Consider the following 24,247-nt stretch of genomic DNA (forward strand, 5'->3'; position numbering starts at 1 on the left):
CCCTACATTACCTTAGAATCTCTTGATATTTTATATATTTTTATGCTGTGAAAGGCGCCCTCGCAATGCAATACAACTGAAATATTCCTTCCTGCAAAAGTTTCTCGTACGAGTACAAGGTTCTGCAAATGTGATATACATAAATACATATATATAACACAATACCTATGAAAAATTGATTATTTGGCAATCGATACCGGCAGTTTGCAATTGCAATGCGAAAAGGGGGAACGAACTCAACAGACGTTGCCTGAATGGATTTGCTTGATAGAAAAAAATGAGAAAAATAATATTCTAAGAATAACGAAATTGAATGGACTCCACAGGTAGTCCAACAGAACGAAATTACGATTCCAAACACTACCTCCTGCTTAATTTAAATCATAAAAACAATTCAAGGAAAATAATAAGAATTTGTATCAGGAATAGTTCACAACAGTATCGGTTATGTCGAGAACGAATTATAATGAATAAAAAGCTTAAATTATAAAGTTTTTTGTTTTAGCTACGTATTTTTAGAATTTTTACCACTAGTTGAGCTCGCAATCCGCCTACGGGTTACTTCTAGGACCTCTAGTTACTCTAAATATTCTACCTTCCTGGATAGACAACGCAGAATAGTTTCGCTACAAATTTTAAGCAGGAAACACCTAGCGGAAAATAATAAACTCAAAACTGTATAAAACAGCTGTTTTAAACTGTCAGAGCTTGGTTCAAATTTAATTGATAATTTTTATTAATTGGCATTCTCTTTAACTAAGTAACTTAAACGGACATAGAGCAAGAAATAAATAAAGTTTTTTGGTTTAAAATAATTTTTGAAATCGGATGTCTCTAAAATGGTTAAGTTTTGGACAACATCCCATATAAACAAATTAATCAGAAATGACCTAATAATAAAAACCTTAAGTATCGAGGACGATTTTGTCTGTATAATAGATAGATTTGTAGTTTGCACTTCGACCTCATGGCCTTTGTGCCATCTACTCATCATTGCTTATCATCCAGACCCAGTTAACTCATTAAACTTAAGATAGAGCTGAGTTGGGGTGATCGTGTATGCCTTTCTTCTGGCTGCAATTGACCGAGATGTCTCAATCTTTCCGCACTATAGCGCTGTATTCAAGGAGAAGATGTATAGGAGTCTCCCGGAATGGGTCGCAAAAACGCCAAGATTTAGTGGACCATATCTTAAACCTGTGCGAATGATTGCGCAATCTACAATGGTTTGTAAGAATGCCTGTGCCGGCTGCAGCAGCATGGAACATTTCCGCTTTTGAGAATGTTTAAAGAATATATTCGTATAGCTTCTTTTCAACTGGTAACTCGATCTAGAACTTTATAAGTTATTAATAGCGAACCATGTTCGACTACAAACGCTCAGTTCGATTTCAGTTCGGCTTCAGAAAAAATGCTGAACTTTTATTTATTTATTTGTTTTTTTTTTTTGTTATTTCAATCAAATTGTAAAAAAAAAACTTTCAATAATAATTGTAAAAAAAACTTCATAAAAATCTTTCTGCATAATATTTCTGATAAAAGGCATATAAAATATATGTATATATGTATTATATGTACAGCCCTACGCTTACATCCTGATTTGGGTGTTTGCCGAGCTCCTCCCCCTATTTATGGTAGTAGCCCGGTGTGACGGGTGCAAAAAATCGATTTTTTTTACATTTTTCGGAAGAAAAACATCTTAAAAATATACTATAGACATTTCAGACAGAAATTTTAATTATTTTTTTATGTTATAGCTAAAATAAGAGAGCGCGCCGTAGTGTGTATGAAAGCGTGTGACACGCCAGCAGCAGCTGCTCTGACCGTCTTTAAACGCGTTTTTCTCAAACCATGTTTTCGAAATTTCGGGGAATCCCTGACACAAAACTATTCAACCGATTTGGTTTAAAATTTAACCCGTTATTCTAGACACACATATCTAGATCCCGGACCTTTAAAACATTTAATTTTTTAATAATAAACTATTTAATTTAAATAATTTATGAAGAAAAAAAATTAGATTTTTAGAACTTTTTTCACAAGTCCGCCATTTTGTTTTTGTATTTTTATTTTTATGTATATTTTAGGTTCGGGACCTAAAATAAAGTCTACAGAATAATAATCTCTTTAAATTTTTTATTTCAGATGACTTTGGAAGGCTGTACGTTTCCCCGAACCAATTCATCTTTTTTTTAAGGACTCCACTTTGAAATTTTGAACAAATTAATATAAAATGAACTTATTGGAGGTTGAATTAGTTTTAAAGGTTTTTTTTCGAAGATTTGGGGCTTTATTGTGAAAAAACGGTACAAAATATTTTATTCGAAGTATTGGCCATCGCTAGCTACAACTTTCGCCCATCTTTCGGGCAATTTCCGGATGCCGTTTCTCCAAAATTCTGGCCGCTGCTTGGCTATCCATGGCTCAACCCATATTTTGGTAGCCTCGTACGAGGAGAACCGCTGGTCCGCCAAATCGAGACTCATATGCCGGAACAAATGATAATCGGAGGGAGCTATGTCTGGACTATACGGCGGGTGGGGTAACACTTCCCAGCCAAGCGTTCCAAGATATTTTTTGACAGGTTGAGCAACATGCGGCCGAGCGTTGTCATGTTGCAAAATAACCTTGTCGTGCCTTTTTACCGTTTCCGGCCGTTTTTCTTTCAATGCCCGGCTTAAACGCATCAATTGCAGTCGGTAACGATCCCTCGTGATTGCTTCGCCCGGTTGGAGCAGCTCAAAATATACGACGCCGACCTGATCCCACCAAATGCAGAGCATGATTTTCTTGCAGTGAATATTCTGCTTGGCCGTCGACGTTGATGCGTGGCCGGGCAAACCCCATGATTTTTTGCGTTTTGGGTTATCGCAATGGATCCATTTTTCGTCGCCAGTCACCACCCGATGCAAAAAACCCTTCCGATTTTGTCGCTCGATCAGCAATTCGCACGTAAAAAATCGCCGTTCGACGTCGCGCAGCTTCAACTCGTACGGGACCCAATGTCCTTGCTTTTGGATCATTCCCATCGCTTTTGGACGCTTGCAAATGGTTGATTTATCAACGCCCAATGATTCAGCAAGCTCTTCTTGGGTTTGGCACGAGTCCTCGTTTACCAATTCCCACAATTCCGCGTCCTCGAACTTTTTGGGCTGGCCAAGACGCTCCTTGTCTTCGGTGTGAAAATCACCACTTTTGAATCGTCGAAACCAGTACTCACATGTTGAAATCGACGGAGTATGGTCTGGGTAGGCCTCCTGCAGCAATTCACGGGCTTGGGCTGTATTTTTTTTCAAATTGAAGCAGAAAAGCAAAGCTTCCCGCAAATTGCGTTTCGACGGCACGAAAGTTGACATACTCAGAGCACGAAAACACTGCGTTGTTTATATTTCAGCGAAATGACAGATACTGATAAACAAAGCCTAGGGATGAGGCTTTGTCATGAATATATATTCAGTATTGCCAACGCGATAAAGTGATAAATAGCGCCATCTGTGTGTCACCTTTAAAACTAATTCAACCTCCTAATAAAATTTTTTTTTTATATACTTCAAAACACCAATAAAAACATGTAAAAACGTTAAAACGATCGCATTTTATTTTCTTTTCAAAAAAGATTCATGAAAAAACGTCGAAATTTCGGTCGTTACATCGCGGGTGTCTTGATGTTGTTCTACAAATGGAGAACCTTTTTCTTGGCAGATATAAATTCGGAGGCTTGCCATTGTCTGCCGAAGGGCGACCGCTTTTAGAAAAACTTTTTCTTTCATTTCGGTTTCATGAACGGAAAGTCGAACCTGTGCACTTCCGAATGGTAGTCACCCACCGGATACGGCGGGCGGTTAAAACAATATTAAAGCTAAATATTCAATCCGTCTTTTTATCATCAGTATCATTATTTTACTTGGTTGTATTATTTTAAATGTCCTGCGCAAATTTTAAGCACAAAAATTGTTAATAAAATTTGGTAGCTCATAAATCAACATAAAAGTAGGTAAAAATGTTATGACCAACTGAGTCTACCAAATGTGATGTATGTATGTACGTGTGTATGCACGTGCGGCATAAAATAGACAACTGATTACTGCCAAACAGTAGTGCCTAGGAAAGCACAGTAAAAATAAAAATGGGCAAATTTCATATGAAGTCACATAAAAACTAAGTAATATAACCAGCAAATTTGTCAATTGGCAAAAAAAAAGAAAAAAATTAAGCAAAAGCTGTTTACATGTGCAATCAACAAAAGAAAATGCTGCATAGTGCTTAGCATAGCAATAAAAAATAAACCAATAGCAGGGGCTTTCATTCCAAGAGGTAATTTTCAGACTTACGCAAATCTATGAATGTGCATGAATATGCCCTTCTGTTGATATTTCGGATACTCCAGTGCTATGTACAGAGCATTACACATAATTCAACTATGCTCGATTTAGCCAAAGTAAATGGCGGAAAAAATGTGATTGCGCAAACGAAGACGAATCAGAATGCTAGGCAAAAAGAGAAGCTGTGTATATAAATGTACACAAGATGAAGAAGCCGAAGAAGCTGGAGCTAGCAAAGGCCGCAATCCTGAAAGTATGCACACTAAATTCCGCTGAAATCGCGGTAATTTTTTCATCAATTATATGATGCGAAAAATATGAAGAGATTTACAATCTGCTCCATCCTTGCCTGAGTACTTGAGAGACGACTTGGCTGCCAAGCTGCCAAGCAGCCAGCTTGCCGGTCTGGCTGCGTGCCGATGCGTCCGTGCGCCTGTAAGTGTGCTATATTCATATGCTATGCGCTATTACATTTGCCAAAGCGTATTTACTACTAAATCCATTACAAAGTACTAAAAGTACACATAAATGCAGATAAATACATGAACGAACAAAATATGAGTACTGCTTCATATGAACACACTTACCCATTGCATGCCGCCAGTTTAGTATTTGGAGGTGGATAAATGGATTTGAGGCGCAGTGAAGTAGAGTGTATAAAGAGCAAAAAAGGTAGTAATAAAATAAAATTAAAATAGATATAGATATTTGTGCCCAGCAAATGCAGGAACATGCAACGACAGCAGCAACGACTGAAGTTTGAGGTTAAATGTGTAGAAAATCAGCAAATCTCTGTAATAAGAAAGAAAAAATGTAAGATTATGGGAATGTGTGCCGATTGTACACTCTGTTGCAATGTTATAAAACCGCTTAAATATTGGCGCCCACTGCTAGGCAGTCAGTATTTTGTTGAACTTTTCTCCAATGAAACAATGAAAGTATTGGCCATTCTATTTCTATCCAAATAACATTGGTGACTCAACAGGAAACTATAAAAAGTGAAAAAGAAAATTGTTTCAAAATTTTAATACCGCTCGTTTTTGGCTATATTCAATATAGAGAAATATCTAATATATTATTTTTATTTCAATTATTCATTTACACTATTTTACCTTTAATAAATTCCTAAGTTTGTTGTGCAAGGCTTATATTGTATATATCCCCTACAAATAATAATTATAATAATTCAAAAGCATCTCTTATGCTGCTATCTGCATCTCCCGAAAACTAGACTTGAAAGACTTGAAAATATTCCTGAATTGGAGCTTGAGCGACTCCTAAAATTCGCTATAAACACGACACCGATCTTGTATCGCTATGGAGCAACGCAGAGATCTAATTCAAAAGTTCTTTTATTAAAATCTAGTGCTAAGTTTTTTTTTTAGTAAATTGGGGTACATTCCTCGAGAATGGCGACTTGCAGTTCGTTCATTGCACTTTATTTGCGATTTTCTGAATTCCGATCATTTGGGCAAGTTCACTGAATTCGGTGTCATTCTGCGCTTTCTCTACTTTCACGAATTATCAATTGCCTTCCACGAATAGAAATATCCGCTATGCTGGTCTTACAACTTCGAAACGGAGTGTATACTTGTACATATAAGCACATATACGCTCGTGCGTAGCTATGCCAGTGTATGCTCGTACTGGTAAATGGGTAAGAGCAATCGCCGGCTAAGAGGTTAAATATTATGCATGCATCCTTGCACTGCTAAAGGTTCTTAGTGGCACAAACCGGGCTAACGGCAAATGCGCACTGAATCATCTTGAAAATTGTCTACTTATCAAGTTGAAGAGTAACAGACGGCAGTGTGCGATTTGCGCGATGTTTAGTGATAAGCGAAGCACACCCGGAGCAGAAGTGAGTGAAGAACGGAGGGCAGAGCTTACTTCCAGCCTGATGGCTCATGATGAAGTGTTTTAGAACAATGCTTCCAAAGTAACGAAAAATGTACAGTTAAAATGTAGAAAATATTGAAATGATTAGAGGTCTAAAGAGGAGCGAGAGGGTTATGGGGGGAGCTTCTTGAGTAATGTTGACGGCATGATTATGACGTGACTGCGTTTTTCACTTTTTGCAGTGTTGTTTTTGGGGTTTCAAAGCTTTCAGCCAAATGAAAGCCAACAATTTTGTTTGTTTATTTTGCAGAGCGCACTGGGCTAAGTGAGTTTTTGTGATAAAATAGGAATCAGATAAATAAAAGAATGGCTTCTTTGTAATTCACCTATACGCGGTGAAGTGCGTGTTGATTTCTTGATCTTTGATAAAGATTTATCATATATATTTTCTAATTTTGAATGCTGCAAACTTCCAGGTGTAAAAGAATTGCTGAAAATGATTTTCTTCACCAAATAAATTCTTGTCCTCAAATTACAATTGAAATGCCTTGTAAATTGAATAACTTGTGCAAAATAAGTGGCTCATCTTTTTAACTAAAATCTATTAATTTTAAGGCTTTGTTTCATCTTACATATAGGCACTTTTTCAACACATTTTGGTGTACAATTTTCAATAATTGCATTCTTCCCTTACTTCGCCCACCCGTAGTTACTATTTAAGCTTTTAATACGACCATTTTTATTGGGCAAATACAGAAAGAACTTTCACCTACATTTGAGGTACAAAATATGTTCAACAATTCTATGTGGAGTGCTATGAAGATAGTAACGCACCGACCCATTCGGCTACGGCGGCCGGTATACGAGTATGAATGGTATATCTCCTGGAAATATGGGTCTTATTTATTTTTTAGGAAAAAATTAGAGTTTGGCGGGTTTAAATATAGTACAGAAATTTTGTCATGGATTTTTGGTGCATATTTCGCAGCCGTAGCAAAATGGGTTTGTGTGTGAGTAGGGCTTGGTAGGGTTCTGTGTGGCGTGAAACACCAAATCATAGAAAAGAGTTTTTTTTTAATAGTGACAAACTACTCAGGTATTGGTAAACCTTCTAAATGCTTCTTATAAAAAACCATCGAGCGTTTGGAGGCGGCATAAAACTGTAGACCCCTCCAAGAGCCGTATAAAGTTTGTAAGTTTATGGATCAGAGAATTCAGATGCATGGTGACGAATGAAGCTCAGAATAGAATACGATTTAGTAAGAATGAAGTTGAAAGAAATCTTAGCGTCGAATATAACTCCAAGATTTTTGAACTCTGTTACATTAAGTAATTCATGGCTAGCAGTGGTATAGAATGTATCAAAAATATTCTGACGCCTCGAAAGCGTTAAACGAAAATATTTCTTTAAAAAGTCTTTCAAAAGATGCACCTAGTTGTTGTTTTAAAGTAAAACATATAAAAATTTAGATTCCTTCCGGTTTCTCTTTTAATTATATGTGAAAAATTTTATCAAATCCGCTAAACAATCGGTTCATGAATGCTTAAGGGTGATCTAGAGCTCGAAAATTTAGGGCATTTTCAGGTTTTTTTTGAAAAACAATATTTAAAATTTTCAGGCTTTTTATTTAACTTCTTTTAAATACAAAAATGAAAAAATATATTTTTTTAATAATTTTGAAAATGGCGATGAAGTTGACCCTTCGGAAAAATTGGACCTGGACGGCGTTGTCCTTTTGTCTCTTCTATTTATCTGAAACATAAAAACCAAAAAAAAATATTATTCAGTATGACTATCTTCCGTAGAATAAAAAAAATTATTTGACAAAATGGCGCGTTTCTAAATTCGACACTCTTTTTTTCAGTTTTTTAATAAAAAAAACGAAATAATTGAAATAATAATATGATTCTAGTGCAGGCAATAGCCAACAACATATTAAAATTTCAGACGGTTCGGTAAATTTTTTTTTTTTTGACAACACCAGGACAAAAAAAGTCATTAAATCAGTTTAAAGTTCCAGGTACAGGAGCGCGCGAACCGCTCTCTACCTAGTTAATGGGAATGTAGAAGCTATAATGTAGGGAATTCCCCCATGAATATTTCACAGTATATTCTTAAGATACTTTCCAAATACCGAAAAAACAAAAATCGATTTTTGGAATTTCTAGACCACCCTTAATTGTTGAGAACGTCGAGATATCGATGTTGAAGGTTGTTCAGCAGCACTTTGCGCTACAGCAGCAGTATTCTCAACAGATTGTGCAGTTTTTGGTCTGCAAGTCTATTTTCTATCCTCGACAGCAGTAGTTTCTCGACATTTTTTCACCAATCTTTGAATCGCCAATTCATTCGGATGATTATTTCCACCAAGAAAATCATGAATCACACGAGGAATACCTGAAGCAGATAGATACGAGGAGTGTTCAAAAGTATCGCGAAATTTGAATTTTCGCAGGTTACGTATATTCGAATTTCGATACTTTTGTGGCGATATGTTGGTACTCATGTCTCTCACTCATGCCGACGAGTTTGGCCATTTTGAATGTTCAGTGAATTGTTGACAGCTGCTTTGCTAGCTCGTCTTCGATTTTTACCTTTTCAAAAAGATGGATCAAAGAGCCTATATCAAATTTTGTGTGAAAAACGAAATTAAGTCCGCGGATGCATTCCGAATGTTGACTCAGTCCGGTGTCATACGGAGAAGCTACTTTGGACCAAAGTAACGTTTGTCGGTGGTACAAAATGGTCTCAGAAGCCCGAGAAGATGTGAACGACGAAAAACGTCCCGGACGCCCGAGCACTTCAACAACAGACGAAAAATTGATGAAGTGAAAAAAATGCAATTGGCCAATCGTCGAACCACCGTTAGAGAAGTTTCTGAGGACCGAGACATATCGAATGGCTCGTGTCATTGGATTTTTGTCAATAATTTGGGCATGAGACGGGTCGCCGTAAAATTCGTACCAAAACTGCTCAATTTCGACTAAAAGCAGCATCGCATGAATATTTCTAATGAGATGTTGGACTCTGTCCGCGACGACCCAAATTTGCTCCAGAGAGTCATAAATGGTGATGAATCGTGGTTTATGGTTATGACGTGGAAACTAAAGCTCAATCATCTCAATGGAAGCAGCCGCACGAAGAAAGACCGAAAAAGCGCGCCAAGTTCGGTCGAATGTAGAAGTTTTTGCTTAAAACGGTCAATACGGAATATTACCGTCCCTGCTCACAGATCGTTGCTTGTGCGCGACTTTTTGACCGAAAACAGCACACTAATGATGCCACAGCCACCATATTCCCTAGATTTGGCCCACTGCGACTTTTTCTTGTTTTCGAAACTGAAGAGACGCATGAAAGGACACGTGAGATAAAGACGACATCGTAGGAGGAGCTGAACAAGAAAAAAAAAATGATTTTTTGAAGTGCTTCGAAGATTTGAAAAAACGTTGGCACAAGTGCATAATATCTCGTGGGGACTACTTTGAAGGGGACGAAATAGATATTAATGAATAAATAAATACTTTTTGAAAAAACACACGCGATACTTTTTGAATGCACCTCGTACAACGCAACATCTTTCCTGACTTAAACCACTGCAGAAAGGTGGAATGGCAGCTAAAGTCAACTGACTTCTTTAATTAGAATTTTATGCGACACTCTGCCAATTGCTTTAGAGAAATCTGTATAAATGCAATCGATTTGAAGCCGCTTCAAGAACGATGACATGGAGAATTCACAGAGCAACCAGAGACAAACCCATTTTGTGTTGGATTGATTAAAGATTTGACCGCAAATCAAATCTTGTCTTTTTGTGATGCTTGACAGTTTGGAAATCGGTCTATAGTTGCGAACATCATTTTTGCACCCACTTTGCACCCATTCATTCAGTAAAATTTATATGAAATTTTGCTTTGAATAGAATTGAAAATGTGCAAGCAATAAATTATTACTAATTTCTCCTTTTCAGTTTCCGCACAAAAAAATTGTCAGTTGTCAACAAACTAACGAGCGCTAAAAAATTCCAAAGTTTCAGAAATAAAATTTTCTATTTACAATATTGCAACTAAATATTTTATGAGTTTGATGACGGTGTGCGTTTTTATTTGTTTATGTAAATATAGTGCCTATGTATTCACGTACATATGAATGTGTGTGTGTGTGTGTGTACACAAGCGAATATCATTATTTTCATGATTGTTTTTTTGCTAGTTAACACAGTTGCCAATCGGTTTCCTATCATTCTAGCTGGTTGTTGTTGTTGTTTTTGATTTTTGATTTAGAAAAAATATGTATGTAATTGCACTTTATTCTGTTTTCATTTCCCCTTTAGCAAGCGACAACACAATTAAAAATCAACAACAACGCCACTGACATGCCACCCTAAATCTGCGTTTTCCTGTTGCAGAATGGCAAATTACAATAATAATTGTTGCTGTTACTGTTGTCATTGCACATACTGACATTGTCATTATCGTGGCTGTAAATTGAACTGTCAGTTGCCAGGACATATTTGCTACAGATTTTTTTTTGTGGCCCATGGTACAATAATATAAAATGTTTTGTTGCTGTATCGTTTGATTTTGTTGCAAATTTTTATTTTTTTAATTGCTTTCGCTGTAACATAAAACAATTGTTGGCAATAATATTGTTTGGCCTACTAGTTGGTCAGTTGTTGTATGTCCATACACACTGGTACCTACATACATACAAACATCCATGCATATGTGAGTGTATGCGGTACAATTACAATGTGTGTTTTATCGTTTTCATAGATCAGATATTGTGCCCTTATTTTACATATTTTAAATACGTATATATGTACATATATATTCACATACAACTAGACACAGATGCGTATTGGCAATGCCTAGTTTGGCTGCGTGTGCAATTGTGTGCGTTTTTATGGCTATGCAAATGCTTCAAATCGATTGTAACACCACCGGCGCACGGCAGACGACTGGCTTCCGCCACGGACAAGCACTTCCATTTGCACACATGAAGATACATACACATGCATACGCGCACATGCACATACATATGTACAAACAAACCTTCTCGCAATCGCATCCTCCAACACTTCGGTCTGTAGTGTTTTTGTTCCCGTTCAAATTAGCTTGATATTAAATTTTATTTTGTCACACTATCGTGGAATGCCAATCAAAGTTTCTGTAGTTGTTGCTGATGTGATTAAATTGCCCTTTTTGTTGCTGTAGTTTTCAGTCGAAAAAAGCGATTTGCATAAAATCGGAAATTTCGTGGTTTTGATTGAGTGAGGTTGGTTTTTTGGTTACACTATAAAAAACCTTTACCGGGAATTCCCCAAAATGGAGTAATTCAAATATTCAATCTTATTAACAAACTTTCCCTCAGCTGTGATTGGTATGGAAGGCTCCGTAAGCTTGCCAGAAAGCCTGAGGCTTTGTGAGGTTGTAGCTGCTTGTTCGAAAATGTAAGTTTCTAGTTATGGTTTGAAATTAGAGTGCCTTTTTTTCTTTTCTTTAAGTCTTTCGCATACGGCATTCCTACGATTGGTTAACTCCCGGAAATTATACGAACCTTATACGGCCTTGAGAGAACAATGTATAAATTGCAAATTGCCGCAATGGTAGGAAGCTGATACTAAAGATGAGGAAGATATTTACTACAATTTAGTCAGATCAACCAGCAAACCTTCACAGCCTTTTGTTTATTAATTGTGCTGAATATTCAGTAAATGTCACGCTTTTTAGTAGAAGTTTTTTTTATAAAAAGCGCTTTTGGGGAATTCCTTTAGTATGTTTCTTGGCGATTCCTGCCATTACTTTTATATTTTGAACAACTAACTTTCTGGCCTGGAATGCGATGCGCTCCAATGGCAGTGCTGCGATATTTTTCTATTGGTTTTTAGCTGTTTTCATGATTGTGCGCAATTATTTCCGGTGTAAAGTTGAATATATGTATGTACTCATATGTGATTATTATCCATAATTGGATATTTGTATATATATGTGCAAGCGAAACGAGTGAGGCCATCATTTAATCTTCTAGCGCCACGTTCGCGCCACAAAATGCGCCGTTTCCACACCTCTCACCTTTCATCTCTCAGCCTTCGGCTATCAATTCAACATTCTAACGGTGCTAATTTTCACTCAGCGCGCTGTTGCATTCAATATAACAGTTGATCGAAACTTTGCAGTAGGCAATGAACGAGGGACGCTAGGCTCTGAATAGATGCACACACATCCATATACACATACATACGTATATGCGGATGGAATCGGAAAGGCCACGCAATGATCAATTAATGCCGAAATTGTTTTGACAATTTGCGCGCAAACTGAATTGTTTTGTTTTAACGTTGGCCAGCGACAGCAGCAAACCAAGAAACAAAAACTATGGCAATTAGGTTATCGCTTCGCAAATGGATGGAAATCTATGAAAACTGAAAAGCGGTGTGCGCGCATTGTTTGGTATTTCCCAACGTTATTTGTGTGAACAATATATACCAAAAGTGGTCTTGAATTTGCAAAAATAACCGCACGAGGAGCAAGCGCATTAGGTCGACCAACAAACCAAAACTGGTTTCTGTTTTTAATAGAAGGGGTGCGAATATTTATTGAATGCTGTCGTCACGGAATTTGTCTATATTAATGTCATTAATTATTAATACCATTACGATCTACCGATTTGAATATATGGACTATGCGTTAGAAATTGAAAAAGGAAAGCAACCAGTTAAGCTGCCTTCTCTGAAGAAAGAGATAGTCCTCTACATGGATTTTAGAGCTAGATTTCAGATTCGAGACATAAACTGTGCAGATTTGAAAGAAATTTATAGTATCAGGTCAGTCCATAAGTTCGTGCGTATTTTACCCATAGTTTCACTTTTGTACAATTTTGCATTCAAAAAATTATTCGCGGAATATAACAAAACTATTTATATTTTCTTTGATATATTGTGCATTCGACAAGTTATTTTAATCGCGGATAGAAGGACGTGTTGTTAAAAAATAAAGTGGAATCTTCGAACGCGTATAAGAGGCATATTTCGTATTTTTTTATAAAAGTGGTAAAAATGCAACAACTGCTGCTGCAGAATTAACACTGTTCGCGGAGAGGATACCGCAATGCGAGAGATGGATGCGCAAAAGTGGCTTTTAAAATTCCGAAGTGGTAACTGCGACGTGGAGGATGCCCCGCGCGCTGGTCGTCCTGAAGTCGTTGACTCCGACGCCTTGCTCGAACTCGTGGAAGCTGAGCCAAATTTGATAGCTCATAAGTTAGGCACAGGCACCTGGTTCAATTGGGGAAGGTTTTAAAGCTGGTAGCAGAGAGTGAATGTGTGTTCTCAGCTGCTGCAACGGCTTGAAAATGAATGTTTTTTGAACCGTATCGTTACTGATTATGAAAAATGGGTCCTTTACAACAATCCTGTTCGCAAATGCCAATGGTTAGATAAAGATGAAACACCAGAACTGACCCCTTGAGATGACCTTCACCCCAAGAAGATTCTCTTGTCTATTTGGTGGGATATGACCGATATTGTTTGTTATGAACTTCTGGAACCAAACCAGACGATAACTGCTGATTATTATTCCCATCCGCTAGCAAATCTGAATGAGGCACTTAAAAAAAATCGATCGTCTTTAGTGAATAGACGCAAAGTTTTGTTTCACCACGACAACGCAAGACCTCATTCCGCAAGGCAAACATTAGGCAAGCTGAACGAGCTCGGATGGGAGCTAATGCCGCATCCACTATACTCTCCGGATATTGCACCTTGTGATTATCACCTTTTCCGTGGACTTCAATCCCATATGAGTAATAAGAACTACTCCTCAAACGAAACTATAAAAAGGGATATCGAAGCGTATTTTGGCTCCAAGGACAAAAAATTTTTTGAGCAGGAAATTAAAAATTTGTCTAAACGTTGGGAAGACATTGTAAATAATGAAGGAAAATATATTATTGATTAATAAATACTTTAAACATCTTTTTTATTAATTTTAAAACCACCTTTAAAAAACGAACTTATGGACTGACCTGATATTAGTAGAAGGGTCGCTCATGTTAATGCGAGACGTGCCATACTTTACATACACTTTTTGAAAGAAATTCGAAAAAGATTACACGAATCCAACAAACCATCTGCATCATCACATCCTAGGGTAGACGGAAGACCAATAGTTTCCCTTCTACAACTAATACATTACCAAAAAGATGGATCAAATATATGTAGATATTACAAGCATCTTTTCGCAAAGAATGATAACGAAATCTGTCTTAAGTACTCGAGCTGAGTTGTACCGGAAAAGTCAATGAAGAAGTGCCATAGGGTTAACTCAACATGGTTAAAATGGAAAACCCTAACTGGCGTACTATGCGACAGAATGATGCTACTGCATCTAAAAGGAAAAAATAAAATAGATAGATGAAAATAGATTTACTGTTATTCAAAGTCGACCAAAAATTAGCGCAATTCGGCTATGGAGAACGGCAACTGGCGAAAATTTAAAAAATAATAAGAAGTATCTGTTTAACGTTCTGGAGTTCATTTATTTAAATATGTACTTGCATAGAGTTCTGTTAGCTATTTCCTTTTCGAGTCTCCTATTGTTGCTACCATTAACATTTTTTAATGTCTCTTTTCCAACGTTGCCATTATTAATTTGCACTTAATTGAAATGTTGTGAACGTAAAAAGCGAAATCGCCAACAAAACCGATTGTGACGTAGTGGAAAGGGATAGCGATGGACGAGAGCAGTAGGAAACAAGAGAAAATTAATTAAATGCTTTCAAAAGGAGTTTGAGAAAGACCCTCGCAAACAAATTGCCAGAGTTAAAGGTAAAAACCTTTGGTTACCCACTTCGCATTACGCAGGCATTCGATGAGAAAAATCATATGAATCAGAAAAAATGACGAAAAAACGCGTTTGGCCAACGTGTTGACAACACAAATACAACAATTGCTATAAAATAAAATAAAAATACATAAGGGTGTGTGTAATACAAAAGTGGTTGAAGGATTAATTGGATTTAAAAATGCACTGGTACGCTGGGTTGTCGATGAGTTAACTGTAGGCTGTGCAAAAACGAGTTCAATGCGGCTTGCCAAGTACTGGGCCACACTCAAATTCAAACACGCGAAGCAAAATTGCTCTGCCTTAAACAAATTAACATAATATGTATGTATATGTGTAAGTACATATGTACACGGGCGATCCCTTTTCAGTTAACAAAGCTGTAAGCTAAGCAAAAATCTCGAAATTAATTAGACAGCTGGCAAATTGCCACCAGTGTCAATGAAAATGTCGTACCAACGCAGGTACGAGTACTAATGCCCAACAACACTGCACCTGAAGATTTTTTACTAAGTGGCACTTGCACAGCGCGACTAAAAAAATTGGCAAACAATATAATTAATTAGTGGAATCAATTAACATAACAGTACATTTAGAAGGAGAACAGGCAGGAAAGTCGCACTGCAGGTTGATTAAATATGAAGTGCTTACCCGAAAGGTGTGAATTGAAATGCCAAGCAGAAAAAAGTAGAAGGTAATGGCTTGGAGAGAGTCCATACAAATCCCCTCCAAACGGAATACGTAAGGAAGTCAGAGGTAGACGTTAATGAATTCGATGAATAATTATTTGGAAAAAATATTTGGTTGGTGTCGACACAAAGTATATACAAAAATTATCCCATATCTCGATATCAGAGTATCGAAAGAAAAGCAAAGCTATTCCTTAAACGAAATCGAAGGAAAATTTAATTTTGTAATAAATTACTTTTATGCACATTTAAAATGGCTTAAGGGGTCCCGGTGGTCCAGAGCTCGGGAATTTAGGGTACTTTCAGGATTTTTGTTAACAATTTATACAAAATTTCAGACGATTGGGTTAAATAGTTTTTTTTCTGACAACACCAAGTTGAAAAAGTCGTTTCGAGATAAATGAGTTTAAAGTTTGAGGTACAGGAGCTCGCGGGCTGCTCTCTATCTAGTTAATGGGCTGTAGAAGCTATAATATTGGGAATTTCCGCATGAAAATTTACGAGTATACTTTTAAGATACTTTCGAAATATCGAAAAAACAAAAACGGGATTTTTTGAAATTTCTAGACCACCAGGTCGCCTTAAAGTTATATTATATAAATGATACTTGTATGTAAAATATATTGTTATGGTAATAAATATGCTACAAAAATTAACTAATTGCTTTCTAAGCAATCTATTTTTCGATACCATCAGCTTTTGAAAAAGGACTTTCGCAAGGAATTGAAACGATTACCACTAATGAATGAAGCCTCGCAAGCGGATTACTTCTAGTGGAGCTGATAGTGTTGTTAAATGCTTGCGGACGTAACCAGTTCTACTGATGTTTTGTTTCCTACTTATTTTGGTAACAAATTCGCTATGATGCTGTCAAAAGTCGTATATAGGAGCTTTTATCTGTTCATCCGAATCACTATAATTAAAATGCTCTCCAGTGCCGTTCTTTCTGGCCATACTAATGGCCACCATGCTGATATTTTTGGAGGAGGTATTGAATAACTGATACTGAGAGATTGGATTGGAACTTCCCTCTGCACGCCTCTGCCACAATGCCTACTCAAGCGTAATCTAGGGTTGTATGTTGCCTTGCTACTAACTTCCGGCTAGCTCTTCGATTGTTTTGTTCGTCCTAATACTGAACATAATTTTGTTTTGCATTATTTCTTTATTTATTTATTAATCCACAAACAGGATGATTACACACTTTTATATAGATAGATACAAACAAACACCCCATGACAAGAGTCTTATAAGCAACGTTTTAGGTCACTGCGCTCTGCGACCAAAATAGATCTATTGTTCAACGAAGTTCTTCTCCTCCCACCTCCTGAGAAGTTGGTTGGTGTGTCCTTTGTAAGTCCACAGAAAGGCGCAGGATCAGTTAGGGGCATATGTGTCGCTTTTTAGCTAGATACGCTATTTCATTTCCTTCATGTCCTTCGTGTCCTGAACCCCAACCTAATAATAATGCGTTGAAGTTCCCTAAAGCCGCCAGACTATCTGAATGTATGTAAATGTGGGTTCCTCTCAGTTTTCTGCGGAGACATTCCCTCACAGATATCCCATTCTTAAAAGTAGACTTAGAGTAAGAGAAATCAAACCCTAAGGAAGAAGAACAAGCGTCCTCTTAAAAGGAGCATTCATCCCATAAACAGTTTACCAAAACCTAAAATACCATAGCTAATAGACATAGTCCGACTTCTTACCTTGTACTTTTAGTATCCTTGATTAATGTGCCGAAGGGCCTTAGTGAATATTAAATGTACATTTGATTTTGAAATACAATTTCCAGCCATTAAATAACTATGGATTATGCGTTTCAACATCTGAAAAGAAAGAGCCAAGTTCTGCGTTGCTTCGCCGTTAAGAGCTTCCGCCTATGTTAGAACACGTAAGGTTTCAAAACTGAGGCCTTGGAAAGTAAACTACAGCAAAATGTTATGCAATGTACATATAAAGGGTCCGCCATATAACTTTACGGAATTAAAAATGCTATAAAAAAGAAACTAATCAATATTTTTCCAAACTGTTTTTTTTTATTTTGAAGTACAATCCTTCCGGTTAATGATGGAACACAACTTCATTCATATGGCTGCCTCGGCTAGCCATGCACCATCCCATACGATCGGTCCAATTTTTCAACACATTTTCGATTGTATGCGGCTGTATTTCAGCTATGACATCGCGTATGTTGGTCTTCAGTGCATCAATTGTTGTTGGTTTGTTGGCATCACACTGGTCTTTGACGGTACCCCAAAGATAATAATCCAACGGCGTCAAATCGCAGCTCCGAGGCGGGCAAAAGATATCAGAATTTCGGCTGATAATGCGATCTTCGAAGACAGTGCGCAAAAGATTGATCGTAGCATTCGCTGTGTGGCAAGTAGCGCCATCTTGTTGAAACCAAATGCCACCAATATCCTCCTCTTCAATTTCTCGGAACAAAAATTCGTTCAACATGGCCCGGTAACGCTCTCCATTGACGGTTACGGCCACTCCTCGCTCATTTTCGAAGAAAAATGGAACAATGATGCCTCTCGACCAAAATCCGCACCAAACAGTGACTCGTTGTGAATCCATTCGCTTTTCTTCGAGTGCGTGCGGGTTTTGCCCAAATGCGGCAATTTTGCTTGTTAACATACCCGCCGAGATGGAAATGAGCTTCATCCGAAAAGATGATTTTTCGGTAAAAGTCTTCATCTTCTTCAAGTCGATCCCAAGCCCATGAAGCGAAGCGAAAACGCATTGGGTGGTCGGTGCTTTGAGCGTATACACAACCATTTTCGTTCAGTGGAAGAATAAAACTAATTTTCTGTCAAATCAGATGACAGCTAAGTGTTACCACTGAAATCTCCTGCCACGAAGTGGTAACTTCAACTTGGGAGACAAAAAAAAGTCGCACGGGGCCATATCAGTTATATGCGGTGCTTGCACGATGGTATTTACTTGGTGTTTGGGCAAATAATCCAGCACAATTTGGGCTCAGTGCGATGGCGCGTTATCATCATGCAAAATCAGAGAATTGTTTGCCCACATTTTCGGCCTCTTAAACGATCTGATGGCGCTAAAAAGTGACAGATGTGTTTCTTACAGTTCTACCAACATAAGAAAAAAAATTGACCGGTTCTCACGTCCGCGGTTCGTTTAAATTAAACATTCCCGGTACTTTCTGATCATATGGTATACCCAAAATCCTTTATAAATAAGGATGTTAGTCATGTGGGACCCTGTCGCACGTCCAATGTTTTTCAAATCAAAACCTTCTCCAATTTACATACCGAAAGCTTGCTTTTCCTTTCTCTTTTCCCGTTCCCTCTTGATCGGTTTTTTTAATGGACCGAGCCATTCATGTAATCTCTTTCGGCTTCATTGACGTGATATGAAATGCAATCGAAGCTCTCATGTTAACCCATCAGCCCCCATATACTTCCTATGACAATAGCCCTACCATTGACCCTTTCATACATACTTATACTCATATAAATGAACTCGCAAGGCATCAAGTTGTCATTCAAGTTGTTTTTGCTCACGAAGGGGTGCGAAAAAATTGAGTAATTTGGGCGTACAACATATTTTATTACACGTTGCATACACATGTAAGTACATGCATACATTCGTAGGAGTATATTGGCCAACTTACCAGTACATCCACTTGATTGACAAGCCTGATTGTGTGCGTAAGTTTGACAAAACGACCGTTGTTGTATACCTATACAGACACAGTTGTAAGTAGATATGTAATATGTTGAACAGCAGGTCAGCGTGGTGGCTGTGTGACTCGATGACTACTATTTTTTACGAACTCAACGAAAAGATACAGATAGAAAAAGTGAAGGGGAGTAAAGCAGGAGTGGAAAAAGGGAATTGAAATGAAATGATGAAATGACGGTGGCAGAGCGTAATGGTTTGGCTGAATGAAAAATAAAACCAATTTGTCCACAATTTATTCGTGAATAGTCTTTATCTTTTTTTGCCATTGTGTAGCTCATTGACACTTTAGTTGCTTGAACGTACACTTGAGTCCGCCTAACTCCAATACATTTTTGTAACTTCGGATGAGTATAAACATTTCACTTATCCTAACCACGCAATAATTACGATATCACGATGGTAATAATATGGACAAAACAGGTTGCATTTTCTTCTCTAAATAATCTTGATTCCTAGCAGTTTAAAATAAAGTAACAAATTTGGGTGGGAAAATGTAACCAAAAATTTAACTTTGCTTCATTTTCAGGATTGTGCTTTTCAGTTGTAAGACCTGCATACAAGCAAAGTACATAAATATATTTTCTTGTTTATCTGTGACACATGTGGCATCCACATCTTTGTCGTGCATGTAATTCTCTACCATGAATTGACTGAGTGGACAACTAGACACGGGAAGACATATCATTGTTGCTCAGCTGACCAGCAACAACTACTTGTCGGTTATATTACCCAAAAACAGAGAAATTGCTGAGTTAGCTGATGTGAAAGAAGCATCTCATTGCGTACACAAACACACCCATTTGCATTCGTGTGTATTGGCATTGCGTCCTTGCTTCTCGCCACCGCAACGTAATTTTCTCTGTTTGTAGTATTGGATTCCAATCGGTTTTTGTGGGTTTTTAATCAAGTTGTATACGCAATTGTTGTTCCCACTCACGCCACAATCGCTTCACCACTTTATGAATCCTCAACTTCGCATCTTGCATTGTGTTTGCTGCGTGCGCGTGTTCCGTGCAGTGGGAGGGAATGAAAAGGTACCTCAATGTTGTTACCCGAGGGATAAGAATTTCATCTCTGTGGCTGGGTGTGCTGGGAGCGCGAAAAATTGTTGCTTATAAATAAAAGCACATATTTTTTTACATGAATGCATACTTTCAATACACTATTTACGCTACGAGGATGCCCCTTCATAAAAATGTACTATCACATACATACGGGGGCCGTTTGAAAAGTTCGTGCAAAGTCAAAGAGAGACTAGTGGCGTATAGAGAGGTTTGTGTTTAGTTAGTAGCATTTCTTGGAAGAACACACACCAAGTTTCAGCCAGATCGGTGTATTTCCTTGTGTTTGGCATCCGTGTTAATTGAGGAAGTCCAGTGATTTTCCTCTTCAACCATCTTACACTTCAGCAGTTTTGGTCGCAAAATTAATGTAAATAAAGTTTCAAACTTATTTCACATCGCCCCAATTTTCCAGACTTGGCTCCCTCTGACTACTATTTCTTCCACAATGGCTGGCGAGAAAAAGATTTTATGTAAACGAGCAGGTGATTGCAGAAACGAATGGCTATTTTTTGAATTGGACAAATCCTACTTTTGGAAGGGATCAACAAATTACCACAGCGCTGGACGAAGTGTATAAGCCTAAAAGGATATTTAAAAAAAAATTTTTTTTTAAAGAGACTATGCGGAAAAATACAAAAGGTTTACCCCAAACATTAAGCAGCTTTTATTTTTGCACGTACTTTTCAAACGACCCTCGTACATATGTATCCTCGAAAGCTCGTAATATTCGCTTGCTTTTTAGCAAACAAGCAGCCATTTACGAGTGCCGTCTGGTTGGAAAATTGGCAAATTTTGCAATTTTTATCAATGTAAATAAAAAACAAAAGAGCAATTCAGTACAAAAATGCTTCAATAATATAAATATATGTAAATATGCCCTAGAAAACACATGCAAGTCCCAGTGCACATTCTTGTTTCTTGCTCCCTTTTGGCCCGTGAATGTTGGGGCGTTTCCCAATGCCGCTTGTGACATTTGATAATCTCGTGTAAAATAAATATTCCCAAATTTGTGTGAATTTATCAAATTTTATTGGCGCTTTTTTGATACTCACATAACCTCATATTTCTGCTACATACATACAAATATGTGAGTGTGGTATGTTTTTGCCTTTTGCTGGGGATAAGTGGCACACGCCAATATTTTCTAGATATTGCGGACTTTTGTGAATTATTTGGAAAAACAACGAGATAAATAAGTGTGACAGATGTTTTAAGCTAATAAACGAGTAGGTGTGGGTTTAAATTGTGTACATATAGGGGCGACTACAAACTTTGATAATCTGGCAACATTTTTGACAGCAAAATATTTATGTTTTACTATTCCTTTGCATGAAGTTAAGGACCGTACCGTCCGTCCGTGAATTTTCATTTCCCCAGAAGCTACACAAGTGGGAACTATGCTGAGTCTAAAAACCTTTTACTCGAGTTAGTCGTTCCTCTGAAATATTCTAACGAAGAGTGCTATTAGATATCTTGGTTTAGAGATGTTTTTTCTTCCAGTTAGTAATATAAAGTTTTTGTACCGGAAATATCAGAAAGACTGATTGAGTCATTCTTAAAATACCAGCAGAGACACTTACCCAATGTTAATTAAATACAAAATTTCATAAAGGCTAATATAATAAAGCTGGCCACTTCATACGCACGCATACTAAATTTATCTCTTCGACTTTCACACGGACACGAAGAAAACTCATATGCTTTCGCATAAACATTCGCGTAATCTATGGAGTAGCGATCAGTGTTGCCAGAAGGCAATTTCCTTTCAAGCTAAGAACGGGGAAAACAGCTAGAAAGAGCAACACTTGTCTTAAAACGAACTACAAATAAAGCCCAAATATTCACATTTTACATTTATTTCATATTTAAATTTATTAGATTTTATAATAAATAATTCAAGAGTCTTGTTTGCACTTCGAAAAGTAATTCATACGGTTCGTGACAGCAAATCGGTTTTTTGAACTAGAAATTAATTGATATGATTCTTATTATGATTACTATGATTCATTACAAATATTTTACGTACATAAATAAAATATATGAATTGAATTATCTTAAAAAAGAACTTAGTGGTAAATTAGATTCTCATCAATCTTGTGAATAGCTGACTGAAACTGACGAGTTGGCTGTTATCATTTCAGGTCGGTGTCCACAAACCATGAGTGAAATACTCACGAGGGTGCTTAGAGAGATCTACAAGTTGATGCAACAGGTCGGACTGGAAGTAGTTCCAGATAAGACAGACTTAGTACTCTTTACAAGGAAGTACAAGATTGCTAATTGGTCCCCTCCGAAGCTTGGAGGAGTTGAGTTGACACCAAAACATTGACTAGATATCTAGAAAACTGTCATGGATTATTAAATGCGAAAGAAAGAGCAAATAGAGCCTCTAATGCCTTATACGCATATATAAGAATACTCCTCGACTTACATATAGAATATAAATTGCGCACATTAGACCAATTGTGATTTATGGCTCGCTCGTATGGTGGCCGACGTGCGTTAAGTCACTTACCTTAAAATATTGGAAAACGTGGAAAGGATTGCAGGTATGAGTGCTATAAGCACAACTCCAATAGCGGCAATAGAAGAATTCTCAACCGGCATCCTATCAAACTAGTAGTAAGAAACTAAGCCAAACGAACTGCTCTAAGACTGGTCACAGCAACATTCTGGAATCAAACGGATGGTCAGACTACGTGATTCAACGAGTTAAATTTGAGCGTGATTATAAAGCAAAATGAATGGCTGAAAGGTTTAGAATCCCAATACCATTCATATAATTTCTTCAAAGATGGGTCCAAAATGGCGGAAGAAGAAGGAGCGGCTATCTTTTGTCAGCAATTTCATCTCCAAAACGTCTTTCAAACTCCCTAAGTACTGTAGCCTACTTATTTTGAGCTGAAATCTATGCCGCAACAAAAGCAGCTGAATTGGTTTTGGAAGTAACCCCTCTTAATAGCCGGAGAAACATTTTCGTTGATAGCTAAGCGTTGGATCCTCGCACTAACAGGATACCAGGACCCAAAGGAATAGAAGCAAATGAGAGAGCCGATGAGCTCGCTAAGGCAGGTACTTGCTTGCCGAGATCGAGCACGTCTGAAATATACCCATTACTCTCCTTTCTGAAAACGGAACGAAATGAGAAACTAGCTCGGGAAACGCAGTCGATATGGGAATACTCAGCCTCGTACAAAACTGCCTAGATTATGCTAAGAACTTGGAACACGAAAACTACAAACTTTATTTTATCACTCTCTAGAAAATACTGCAAAATATTGGTTGGAATACTGACGGGACGCTGTCCCGCCTCACATCACGAAGCCAAAGTGGAATTAGTCCATAGTGATGCGTGCAACACATGAAACGAAGTGAATGCTACGAGTACCTTGGAACACCTATTTTGCCACTGCCCTTTGTTAGTTTGGTGATGCCGGTGCGACAGCTTCAGAAAAAAATTAAAATGTAAACTCAAAACTTAAAACTTAAAACTTTGTTCTTTATTGCAGCTGTATGGGATTATAAATAAATACATGTGTTGATTAAAGTATTCTCTGTGCTGGACTAAAATGAAATAGAAGTGCATTAGGAAGTTCTAACAGAATACGGAAAGTCTGGTGGTTGCTGCTTTCGCTACTGTTGGTGTGCCGGTTTGGCCGAGTATATTTGAGAATTAAAAAAAATGATCTTTTTCATCATAATGTGGAACTCGAATTGGTTGACAGTTTTCATCAGATACATGGCGACATGTTCTCTTTATCCTCTCCTCGCTTAGCTAAAT

The sequence above is a fragment of the Anastrepha obliqua genome, chromosome 5 (genome assembly GCF_027943255.1).
Source record: "Anastrepha obliqua isolate idAnaObli1 chromosome 5, idAnaObli1_1.0, whole genome shotgun sequence".
NCBI classification, from domain to species: domain Eukaryota; kingdom Metazoa; phylum Arthropoda; class Insecta; order Diptera; family Tephritidae; genus Anastrepha; species Anastrepha obliqua.